Source organism: Magnolia sinica, chromosome 9 (assembly GCF_029962835.1).
Source record: "Magnolia sinica isolate HGM2019 chromosome 9, MsV1, whole genome shotgun sequence".
Lineage (NCBI taxonomy): Eukaryota > Viridiplantae > Streptophyta > Magnoliopsida > Magnoliales > Magnoliaceae > Magnolia > Magnolia sinica.
In genome coordinates, this window is record NC_080581.1 from 75,568,482 (window position 1) to 75,580,273 (window position 11,792).

Below are 11,792 nucleotides of genomic sequence, written 5' to 3' on the forward strand. Positions count from 1 at the left end.
ACCTAAACCTAAACTCAAATCCCTAAACCTTAACCTATAACCCAACCTAAACCTATACTTATAACCTAAACCTGTTCTCAAATCCCAAAACCCATAATCTAAACCTAAACCTTAACCTAAACTTATAACCTAAACCTGAACCCGAACCCGAATCCCTAAACCTTAACTTAAACCTAAACCTGTAACTTAAACCTAAACTCAAATCCCTAAACCTTCACCTATAACCCAACCTAAACTTATTCTCAAATCCCAAAACCTATACTTATAACCTAAATCTAAACTCAAATTCCTAAACCCTAACCTATAACCCAACCTAAACCTATACTTATAACCTAAACCTATTCTCAAATCCCAAAACCTATACTTATAACCTAAACCTAAACCTTAACCTAAACTCAAATCCCTAAACCTTAACCTATAACCCAATCTAAACCTATACTTATAACCTAAACCTATTCTCAAATCCCAAAACCTATACTTATAATCTAAACTTAAACCTTAACCTAGACTCAAATCCTTAAACCTTAACCTATAACCCAACCTAAACCTATACTTATAACCTAAACCTATTCTCAAATCCCAAAACCTATACTTATAACTTAAACCTAAACCTTAACCTATAACCTAACCTAAACCTATATTTATAACCTAAACCTATTCTCAAATCCCTAAACCTATACTTATAACCTAAACCTAAACCTTAACCTAAACTCAAATCCCTAAACCTTAACTTATAACCCAACCTAAACCTATACTTATAACCTAAACCTATACTTATTTTTTATTTAAGGTTTCTAGATGCAAGTTTTATATTCGAATTTCTAAGGTCAATTGTACCCTGTCGCATAGTCAAGATAGTTTCCATCTTCTTCTGTCTATATTACCACAGATTCCAAGTTTTTGCAAAGAACCATCTAGCATTTCCCTCGGGTGTTTCTTTCTCTTACGAAAGTCTTTGTGCTTTTGTTGAGTCCAGCAACAAATGTGTATTTTGAGACAAGCAAGCATTTCCCCCTGTGAGCTAAAACTCACTCGTGGACATTTCTTGTGTGTGCGTGCCCACACATGCATGGGGTGGGGGAAAGAGAGCGTGTGTACATGTCTATCTATGCATGTATATATGTATGTATTTACGTATTAAGGAATACCAATTGATAAAAGGGAAAAACCTCTAAATTCACTTGGTAGGAACTCCTTTCCTCTTCTTTTGTTTTTATGTATGAATTTAGGAGTTCTTGTCATTATCTTTGCTAAAATGAGATCAACTGGGAATGAATCTATGTTCACATATATAGGATTTCACACCTTTGTGCCTGGCTGGCACATGTGGTGGCATTTAGATGGGCTAGGTTATACATGTGTATGCTCAACACACCTCTAAACTCTATATGTGAGCCTCCTTTTTAGATTTTTGTGTTTCTTATTGATGTTGCATAACTTCTGCAGGCCTGCAATGCTCATGGGATTTATTGTGCTCCATTATGTGATACCCTTGGTATGCATATCACAACTTCTCACTGGATTCACTTGTGCATGGACTGATTTTCAGTAATCATAAATGAAGTTCAATTGGTACAGGATTTTGCATCATAAATGCTTGACGTGTTTATGTTTTTTTTTTTAAATTATTATTTTAAATTTCTCTCCATAAATATTTTGACATATGTTTATTTGCTTGAAGTGTCATCCATTATCATTTTTAATTTTGTAAACTTTGCAGATTATATTGCACTATATGCTGATTTTTTATTTTTTTATTTTTTACCTTTTTTTCTTTTTCTTTATTTGGTCCCTTTTCCAGGTGTTGAAAGCATTTCCTAATGCAACCAAATTCTTGAAAAGTAAGAAACATTTTTCATTTTTTATATTCTTGGTGCAGGCTTTGTATTATATATATTGAAATCTGCATTTGTTGATGCAGCAATTGTGAGCTTCAGAAGTAACTTCTCTATGAATTTGTTATTACAACGATTGTTCCCATACTTCTTCTCTATGAAGGTTGGTAATTTCAATAAGTAACTTCTCTATGAATTTGTTTTGTTCCTATCCTGATGATGATTGTTGTGAAATTTACTGTTTAGTGAAGAACTTTATCAGCATGGTGACACTAAATGGTTAGAAAATGCAGGAAGTGAGAGGGTGGATAAATCAGAAAGTAATAGGAGATAGGCTAAAATAAACACAACATATCAATCGGTCCCTTTCTTGTTTGGGAGATGTGATTATTGTAGCCTTGGCTCAGAAAAATACCTACATACCTTACAGAAACAGCAAACTTACGCAACTCCCGCAAGATTCCTTAGGTTGAAATCTATTGCCTTTATTCTATGCAAATGATGTAAGGTTTATATTGGAAGGGCCTTAATGTTTTCCATAAATTGTTCTATTAAAAGGAACAATCGCAAAAATTGAAGGATAATCAATGATGAAGTTTGGACAGTTTGCTGCCTCACAAATTGTAATGGTGGTAATCTAGGAGAGCAATTGATTTATAGGGTTTGATTTGTGCCCAATTGATAGGAAAGGACTATAGGGTTTGATTTGTGCCTAGTGGAATTCTACTAGCTACCCTATGGAATTCTTGATCACTACAGGGTTTGATTTGTGCCCAATTGATTTACATTACAATGAATTCATTTATTTGGAAGTAAAGATGCAATATCCAAAGAAGTAAAGTCAATCTTGGCTTAAAGCCTGTTGAAACTTGGTGGCTTATATACTTCATTAATGATATAGTTTTAATCCAAAACTTATGATCACTATGAAACACTCTTGTAGAAAGAGGAAGAAAGAAAAATTCTTACATGTAGATCTTATCACAATTCTTCGTAGTTCGGTGGTGCAATCTATCGCTAAGATAAAGGAATCGCAATTGTTGCTTATCTGCTCACTGAAGGAAGATTGAGTTTGTCATGTCTTCGAGGTTTTCTTTATTGGAGCTCTCCTAAACTTTTAAGAACTTCTGTTCTCAGTAATGTTAACAACCATATGAAGTTTTGCTGTTGTGAAAAAAAAAGCACTTATGTTATATACTTCATTAGTGATATGGTTTCTAGTAACTACGGTATATCTTTTAAATTCCATTGGCTCCCATATCTCTTGATCATGTTGATAGTACCACAGTCATATCAGAGTTTCTCATAGTCTCAACTTAAAAACAAAAGTTATTTCTATTGTAGAATGTTTGTATTGAACTTTTGCAGTGCAGGCATGTTGTTAATACAACTGACATTACCACCAAATATTGTAGAAGAACTTGTGTTTCATTGCTTTCATGTTCTATATTTTGAATGATATTCAATGGTTTTTTCTTTTCATTCAAGGAACTTAAGTGTTGGAACTATGATGATCTCTATTTGCATATAGATTAACATTCAATTTCTTCGACTAAAAGTGAATTCCAAAGTTAATATGTATGGATAGTTTGAGGACAGCTCAAGGTGAGAGTATATGCAAGGCTATGGTTGTGTGTGGACATGCTATCATCTAGAAATGCAATAATCATTTCAGTGAAGTTGAAATGACCAATTTGAAACTATCATAGTATTTGTATTGTGTGATCATTACTCCAAGTTCAACTAGAAAGGAATGTAATTGCAATTTGTACTCCATTATGAATAATACTAACCGTCGATACAGTTCAATCATTGCCACCTAATTGAACTGAACAATTGCAATCCAACTCAGGTGTGTTTCAAAATGCAGCGTAAAAGATGCATTTAGATCAATGGATTATTTCTAGCCTGGTGAACTTGTGATTAGCTCTGTTTTGAGCTTGTAGATTATCTTTGCATTAAGTCGATGAAACTCAATCAGGCATTGAAAGATTTGAATTTTATTTTGTATTGTGACTTGAATAAAAGATATGATGTCATTGAGAAAACCCAAAAGCTACAACTCAGTTTTTCATTTTTTCTTTTTGCAGTGGCTATAAGTACATGCCTTATCAACTTTTGGCTTGCCACGTCACGATGGAGGTGAGTTTCTTGGCTGTTAACTGGTAGCTCTTTGTTGGAAAGTATTCTTCTTCATCATGGTTATCAAACAATTCCTGTTACAACAAAAGTGGCTGATGTGCCAGTCCATGTTGGCATTGAGTTGTAGTTTGACCACCAAGTGTGTCAGGTTTTTGGGTATCACTCTGTGATTAGAGTTCATAGAGAACCCACAGACATGTTATGGAGTCACAAATCATATGCCTGTTTCCAGTGACTAGTAGAAATGATGTCACATGATTTTCAGTTCAATTGGCAGGTGTATTACAGTGCAGAAACACTCAGTGTGCCAGTGGAGATGATAGAAGGGAAGTGTGAAGCTAGAAAGAAGCATGATCTTCCATCTCTAGATGACCCTGCAATCTTTGAGCATATCTTCTTCAGTGAATACATGTATGATCCTTCCAAATGTTGGGTGGTGTAGATAAAAGAGAAAGATGGCGATAATGTTAAGATGTAAGGACAAGGAAACAAGTGTACATGGCTATGAAACTTGACTAGAAAGTAGGTGGTGAGGAAGTTGTCGAAATAGGAAGAAGACGATGATTTTTTGTATATTTGTTTATTATGTTAAACTTATATGTATTTATGCGTGAATGAGTGTGATGTGGATAAGATTGTTTATGTTTGGATGAATGTACTTTTATGTTTGGATGGATTTTCTTGTTTGGGTTTAGATGGATGTGAATGTGAATATGATGAAATATATTGTTAACAGGTGTATATCAAGAATTTTGTGTGGAGTTTTGAGCTAAAATAATTTTTTAAAAAGAGACTTTTAGCGACGAAAATTTTCGTAGCTAAAAGTTTTGTAATCTATTTTTTAGTTGCGAAAATTTTTGCTGCTAAAATTTTTTTGCGACGAATATTTTCGTCGCTAAAAGTAGAACAATATTTTTAGTAGCAAAAATTTTCGCTGCTAAAAGTCTTCTACAGTTTTTTTAGCGACGAAAACTTTCGTTGATAAAAGTGGAACAATTTTTTAGGAGCGAAAATTTTCGCTGCTAAAAGTCTTATACAGTTTTTTCATGACGAAAATTTTCGTCGCTAAAAATGGAACGATTTTTTTAGTAGCGAAAATTTTCGTTGCTAAAAGTCTTGTACAGTTTTTTAGCGACGACAATTTTCGGCGCTAAAAGTTTGCTAATTTATTTTTAGCAGCGAAAATTTTCGCTGCTAAAAGTCTTGTACATTTTTTTTAGCGACGAAAATTTTCGTCGTTAAAAAGCTTGCATTTAGCGATGATTCGAATTCTTCGCTGATAAAATGCTTTGACATCGGTCTTTTAGCGATGAATTTAGCGACGAAAACTTTCGTTGCTAAAACTTTTTAGCTACGAAAATTTGACTTTTAGCTATGAAAATTTTCGTCGCCAAAAGTGAGATTTCTTGTAGTGTTGTTCAAAGCATTATTGTTTTGTTTCAAGGGTTCATCCTCCCACTACCGTCAAAAGGTCAGATGTGGAACACCATCCAAGCTGTAAGTGTGACTAATGTCTATGGCTAAAGATACCATTACAATTAGCTGTTACCCGGGTAGCACATTAGTGGGTGTGGGGCCCACTTTGATGTAAGTGGTGTATATCCATGCTGTCCATCAGTTTTTCCAACTCATTTTTAAACTCATTTTATCGGACGGTTTTAGATGGAAAATACCCAATCGTGTTATTTCAAGTAAGTGTTTATAAATCATAGAGGTGCACATGAGTCGAACCTAGTTAACCCTAGCTCGAACTCGGCTCAGCTCGGCCCAATGCATGGACGGCATGGATATGATACATACTTCGTGGTGGGGTCCATTCGGATGGGCCACACGGCCTCATCATTACCATAAAAAAATGAGAGAGAGAGAGAGAGACGGTGTAGTGGAGGGACGCACCACTATGGGCCCCTCTTTGTTTACAACATATACATCAAAATGGGTCCCATCACAAGTGGGCCTTCAAATGAAAATCAATGGTGGATATCCTACAATCACCCACCAATTGCACTCCTTGATCCCTTGGCTTCCTTAGCTCATTGGCTTTGATTTTGATGTCACCTCCCTTGGTTGCTTGGGAGTGAAGAGAGAAATGAGAGATGAGAGGGTGTTGTAAGAGAGATGGGATGGGAGGGATGAAGGGTATGGGCTTGGTTGAATTTTGGATGAGAGAGGGATGGGTGGAGAGAGAGAGAGAGAGAGAGAGAGAGAGAGAGAGAGAGAGAGAGAGAGAGAGAGAGATCAGAGTTGACTTTGGGTAAGGCTTGTGTAAGAGAGGGATGGGTTGTGTAGTTGACTTGTAATTGATTGATTGATGTGAGGAAAAGAAAAACACAACATTAAATTTTATGGGTTTTTCACGTGTCTTACAATTGTTTGCCACATGGGATAAGGTAACCCTGAAACTTTACTAAAATATGTTGTAGCTCATACTATTTATCAGCCATAATTCATGAACATGGTGTGTTGTTTGTTAATTACATAATTTATGAACCCAGTTGAAAAAGAGAAATGCATGCAAAGAAAGAAAGGAATAAAGAAAAAAGGGGGAAAAAAAGTCGATGAGATCCTTTTACATTAAAAATAAAGATCAAATCATGACTGACAAAAGAGTAGATGAGACACTTTTGCATTAATAAATGAAATCAGGTTTAACCCGTTGATGCTTGTTGCTTGACCCATTAAGATTTAAGTGATTCAAAAGTGTGGGACAGACAAACATTGTGGACCATTCTTAGTTTTTTTTACCTGTCCATTACTTTTAGTTGGCTTTAATCTACTTCAGCATCTAAATCAAGTGGCAACATGATGAATGGCATGTAGAAAAGCAACAGTGCCCATATTGAAATTGAAATAGATTAGTGCTAAGATTTTTGAGAGCATTTGGAAATTAAAGTGCATTGGACCTCATATCTAATTAAAATTATATATATACACTGTTGGGGAAAAATACAACAAGTCCGGAGACCCGGTTATGGAATGGACCAACTCTACTGACACAGCCCGAAGACTCGAGGTAACATGTCCGACCGAGGCAAGACTGTAAAGCCTAAATGAGAGACTTAGCTCGGATTGCAGGAAATGAACCCCGACCAAGACTCAAAAAGTCAAGAGCCATAGGCAAAATATATAAGATGCATAAAGTTGACTCGGCTAACGAGCGAACAACGTCTAAAGGGAATCAACTAAGGTCCCAAGGCTAGAAGTCGCCTGATCAACCAGAAAACTGACTCATATTAAGTCAGTTGTAGCGTCGGTTATCGGAATAAGGAGTATCGGTTATGAGCCAACTCTGTTTCATCTGATAGAAGATAAAAAGCCCTGCCCTTATAGGCAGTCGAGACTCATCTATTACTAGAGTCAGTCAAGGCCGAGCCGAGCAAGGAAGAGACGGTGTAAGCATGAATGCCGTCCCGAAAATCTTGTAAAAGGATTTCCGGCTCCAAAAATCTCGGGATCGGAAAGCATCCGTAAGCAGATTACAATCAAATCAAATCTCCTAAGATTAGGGAGAGAATCCCTGCACGGAGGGACCTCTCACTCCTATAAAAGAAGGACGTCTCTAAAATTAAAGGTACGCAGAAAACCTTTCCATACCGTCCAGTCACTGACTTTAGCATCGGAGGGTCCCCGGCTCTAGCCAGGGTCTCCCTTGTTTCATCCTTGTGCAGGCAGTAGATCAGACTGAATGTTTACCAGTTTTTTGCATCAACATACACTATGAGGTGGGTTTGGCGCTTAAGTGTTCCTTTTCAAGAGAATTAATTTGTTTGTAAGATAGAGATGGGAAGTGAGACACTTGATGCCACCCATCTTGAATGGTCACTACCATTAATGATATCCGTTCATGTAGTCAGTTGATCATCAGCGTTTGAAAATAGGACAAAGTTCATCACATTGATCATCTAAAAGCATAAGCCAAGCTTCCACATTACATGATGGATATAAGGAGAAGTGGGTCCCACTGTATTGTGCACCATACATGCCTCCACATGATCATATATATATATATATATATATATATATATATATATATATATATATATATATATATATATATATATGTGGAATTTATGAATTATAGATCGATGGACCCGACTGTGTATATGCCTCCCCGTCCCATCTGATTAGTCAGCTTATCAGGTGGGCCATTTTGATCGAAACAAATAGATGGCAAAAGATCATATATGCATGCATGCATTTGTTCCAGCAAGTGCACTCTCCCCGCACTCAACACACAGTTGAAGAAAAAAAAAAAAAAAAAAAAACAACTGCACCATCAATTAATTAGTTTAAATATTTAATTGGGACCCACCTACTTACAATACCTTGCCACATGGGATACGGTAATTCTGAAACTTTGTAAGTCTACTTTATAACTAATACTGTTTGCTAACTATAATTCATGAACCCAGTGATACAAGAATAGATGAGGGCAGTCATTGGCTAAGAAAAAAGAAAAAAGAAAAAAAAAGGCCTATGGGACCCGTTGCTTGAATATATTGGTATAACGTGCTTGACGGGCTGAAAGTTGTTGCTTGCTTGACTTGAAATATTTAGTGTGGATTATTCTAAATTTCTCCTCACCATTCAATACTATCATACAGCTGTAACCAACCATCTTCGGTTACTTTTCTACAGCTATAACCAGCCATCTTTGGAAATCTGGAGTCAATGCTAAATTAAGCAACAGTATTCAGAATTATTTTTTTTTTAATAACCTAATTTTCAATGCATTGTTGAGTTGTTTTACTGAGACTTCAGACAGCATCTGGAAATTAAAGTGCGTTTGCCCTGCATCCAATGGCCACAGTCAAAGTCACGCATATGCGTTGTGACGCATGTTTGCTTACGAAGTGCTCTTGGATTAATGGTTTAATTTTGTAAGATAGAGATGAAAAGTGGACCACTTGATATCACAAATGATACTTGTTGATATAATCAGAAAATCAACATTTAGAAATAGGGGTCCAAGACTCTGTTAGGTGGGCCACATGTTATTAGCGATTTAGATATGAACATTTGATTATTCAGATTGAGCAATTCAGTGAGTCTCATTACAGTTGTGACCATTGTAAATAAGTTTGGGGTGGAACACTTAAACGATCGTCCTTATACATGATTATTAAGCCGGATATAGAAACCTATAGTCTGAAGACCCTAGTGGAGAGAAGTGTAATGGGTAAGCTTCTTTAGCCATCTTTCTTATATGTACATGTATAGGTAATAAAGAAAAAAAAAAAAAAAAGTGGATGAGATCCTTTTACATTAAAAATAAAAATAAAATCATGACGGACAAAAGAGTAGATAGGACCCTTTTGCATTAATAAATGAAATCACGATTGACCTGTTGACCCGTTAAGATTTAAGTGATTCGAAAGTGTGGGACAGACAAACATTGTGGACCATTCTTAGTTTTTTTTCTACCCGTCCATTACTTTTAGATGGCTTTAACCTACTTTAGCATCTAAATCGAGAGGCAACATGATGAATGGCATGTAGAAAAGCAACAGTGCCCATATTGAAATAGATTAGTGCTAAGATTTTTGAGAGCATTTGGAAATTAAAGTGCATTGAACCTCACATCTAATTAAAATTATGCATATACACTATGAGGTGTGTTTGGCGCATAAGTGCTTCTTTTTAAGAGATTTAATTTGTGTTTGTAAGATAGAGATGGGAAGTGAGATACTTGATGCCACCCATCTTGAATGGTCACTACCAATGATATCCTTTCATGTAGTCAGTTGATCATCAGCGTTTGAAAATAGGACAAAGTTCATCCCATTCATCTAAAAGCATAAGCCGAGCTTCCACATTATATGATGGATATAAGGAGAAGTGGGTCCAACTGTGTTGTGCACCCTGCATGCCTCCGCATGATCATATATATGTGAAATTTATGAATTATAGATTGATGGACCCGAATGTGTATATGCCTCCTCCTCCCCCTCCCCCACCAAAAAAAAAACAAAGAAAAAAAAAATCTGATTTGTCAACTTATCAGGTGGGCCATTTTGAACAAAACAAATAGATGGCAAAAGATCATATATGCATGCATTTGTTCCAGCAAGTGCACTCTCTCCGCACTCAACACACAGTTGAAGGAAAAAAAAACAGGAAGCACGGAGCCACTCTCTTGGCCATCTTCGGGGTCCTTATTAATCATTCACATCTTTGTACGTACATGTCTGGGCCCGATCTGTGAGAGAAGGGCGTAGACAAAGCGGTGACTGCCTGATGAGTGGCTCTCATCTTTGTTAGGCTGATCAGAGCCGTTCATCCTATAATTATGATAGCATGGATGCATTGTCTAAAAGGACCAGGGCCATCTGAATTTCAGAATCCAGGATGATTGCTTGTGATGAGTTCAGCTTCATTGAATCCCTGACTGTGGGGCCCACCTTGTGTATGTACCTTACATTCATGCTGTCCATCAGTTTTTACACCTCATTTTAGGGCATGAGGAAAAAATTTGCAGCAGATATATCTAGCTGGAAAACACCACAAGAAAACAGTGGTGATTGACCGTCAAAAACTTCTTGTGGGCCATAAAAGTATTAGATCAAGCGTATGTTTGTGTGATCTCCTCATCCAGTTCTTGGTGACCCTATCAATAGTTTGGATGGCAAATAAAAATTACAGTAGCCACAAATAAGTTTTTAATGGTGGATATTCAATCACTCCTGTTTCCTGTGTTGTCGTCCACCTAAGACTATTATCAAATTAATTTTTGGGATCAAATCTTAAAATGAGCTGTTAAAACGGACGGACGGCGTGGATGTAGATAACATACGTCAAGTTGGGCCCACAGTCAAGATTTATGATCACCACCGAAGTACCCGAGAAGGATTGCGTGTAGCTGATGACCTAGTTCTGTGGGTCTCACCATGATGTATGTGTTATATCCAGACCGTCCATCCATTTTAGGAGACCATTTTAGGCTATGACTCGAAAAATAAGGCAGATCAAAAGTTCAAGTGGACCACAATACAGAAAGCAGTGTAGGTTGAACGTCTGCCATTAAAAACTTCCAAGGGGACATCCAGTTTTTCCTTCTTTCAGGTCTACGTGGCTTCATAAATAGGTTGGATAGCAAATAAATGTCATTGTGGGCTCAATAAAGTTTCAACGGTAGAGTTTCCTAACTCTTTTTATGGTGTGCTCCGCGGATGTACCTCATTTTTTCACACATCCCCTTAAAATGCTATCATAAAATGGACAGACAGCATAGATAACATATATCACTACAGAGTCTGCAGAAATTAATAACGTCAACGCAACATCGAGCACGATGGTGTGTTGCACAACACGTAATCTGCATCCACGCTTACTCGTGCAGAGACGGACATGGACCTGGCAGCGGCTCTGTGGGGCCACATTAACGTGTGCGTTTTTATCCACGCGGTCGATCCACTTTAATGAATAATGAGGAATCAGCCAGAAAGGATGCAGCTTTAAAGGCACAAGTGGGAATCCGCATCAACTTTCTCCGCACCTTTATTTCGTCCTATTCCAACCTTTATTTCATCCTGTTAGACTCAAAGGCACATGTGGGCAATCCGCGTTACTTTCTCCGTACCTTCATTTTATCCTATTTCCACCTTAATTTCATCCAATTAAACTCAAAGGCACTAGTGGCAGTCCGGATCTACTTTCTCTGCACCTGTATTACATCCTGTTAGACCCTTTTGTGTAGATTCAACATCCTTCACGAGAGGTTAGGTAACGCTCCTCGTGATGCGTAGAATCCACTTGTCTTTTCATAGTATTTTAAGACTTGCCCATGAATTAAGTAGGTCCAATACTAAAGAGGGA

At 36.9% G+C, this 11,792-nt stretch overlaps 1 long non-coding RNA gene across 1 annotated transcript; it reads left to right on the plus strand.

Moving 5' to 3' along the window:
* Positions 1-1,293: 1,293 nt before the first annotated feature.
* On the plus strand, positions 1,294-4,474 carry LOC131255708 (uncharacterized). Its single transcript, XR_009176259.1, has 5 exons — positions 1,294-1,495; positions 1,802-1,841; positions 1,922-1,998; positions 3,926-3,977; positions 4,255-4,474. It is a non-coding gene; the product is annotated as an uncharacterized LOC131255708 (long non-coding RNA).
* Positions 4,475-11,792: the final 7,318 nt, after the last annotated feature.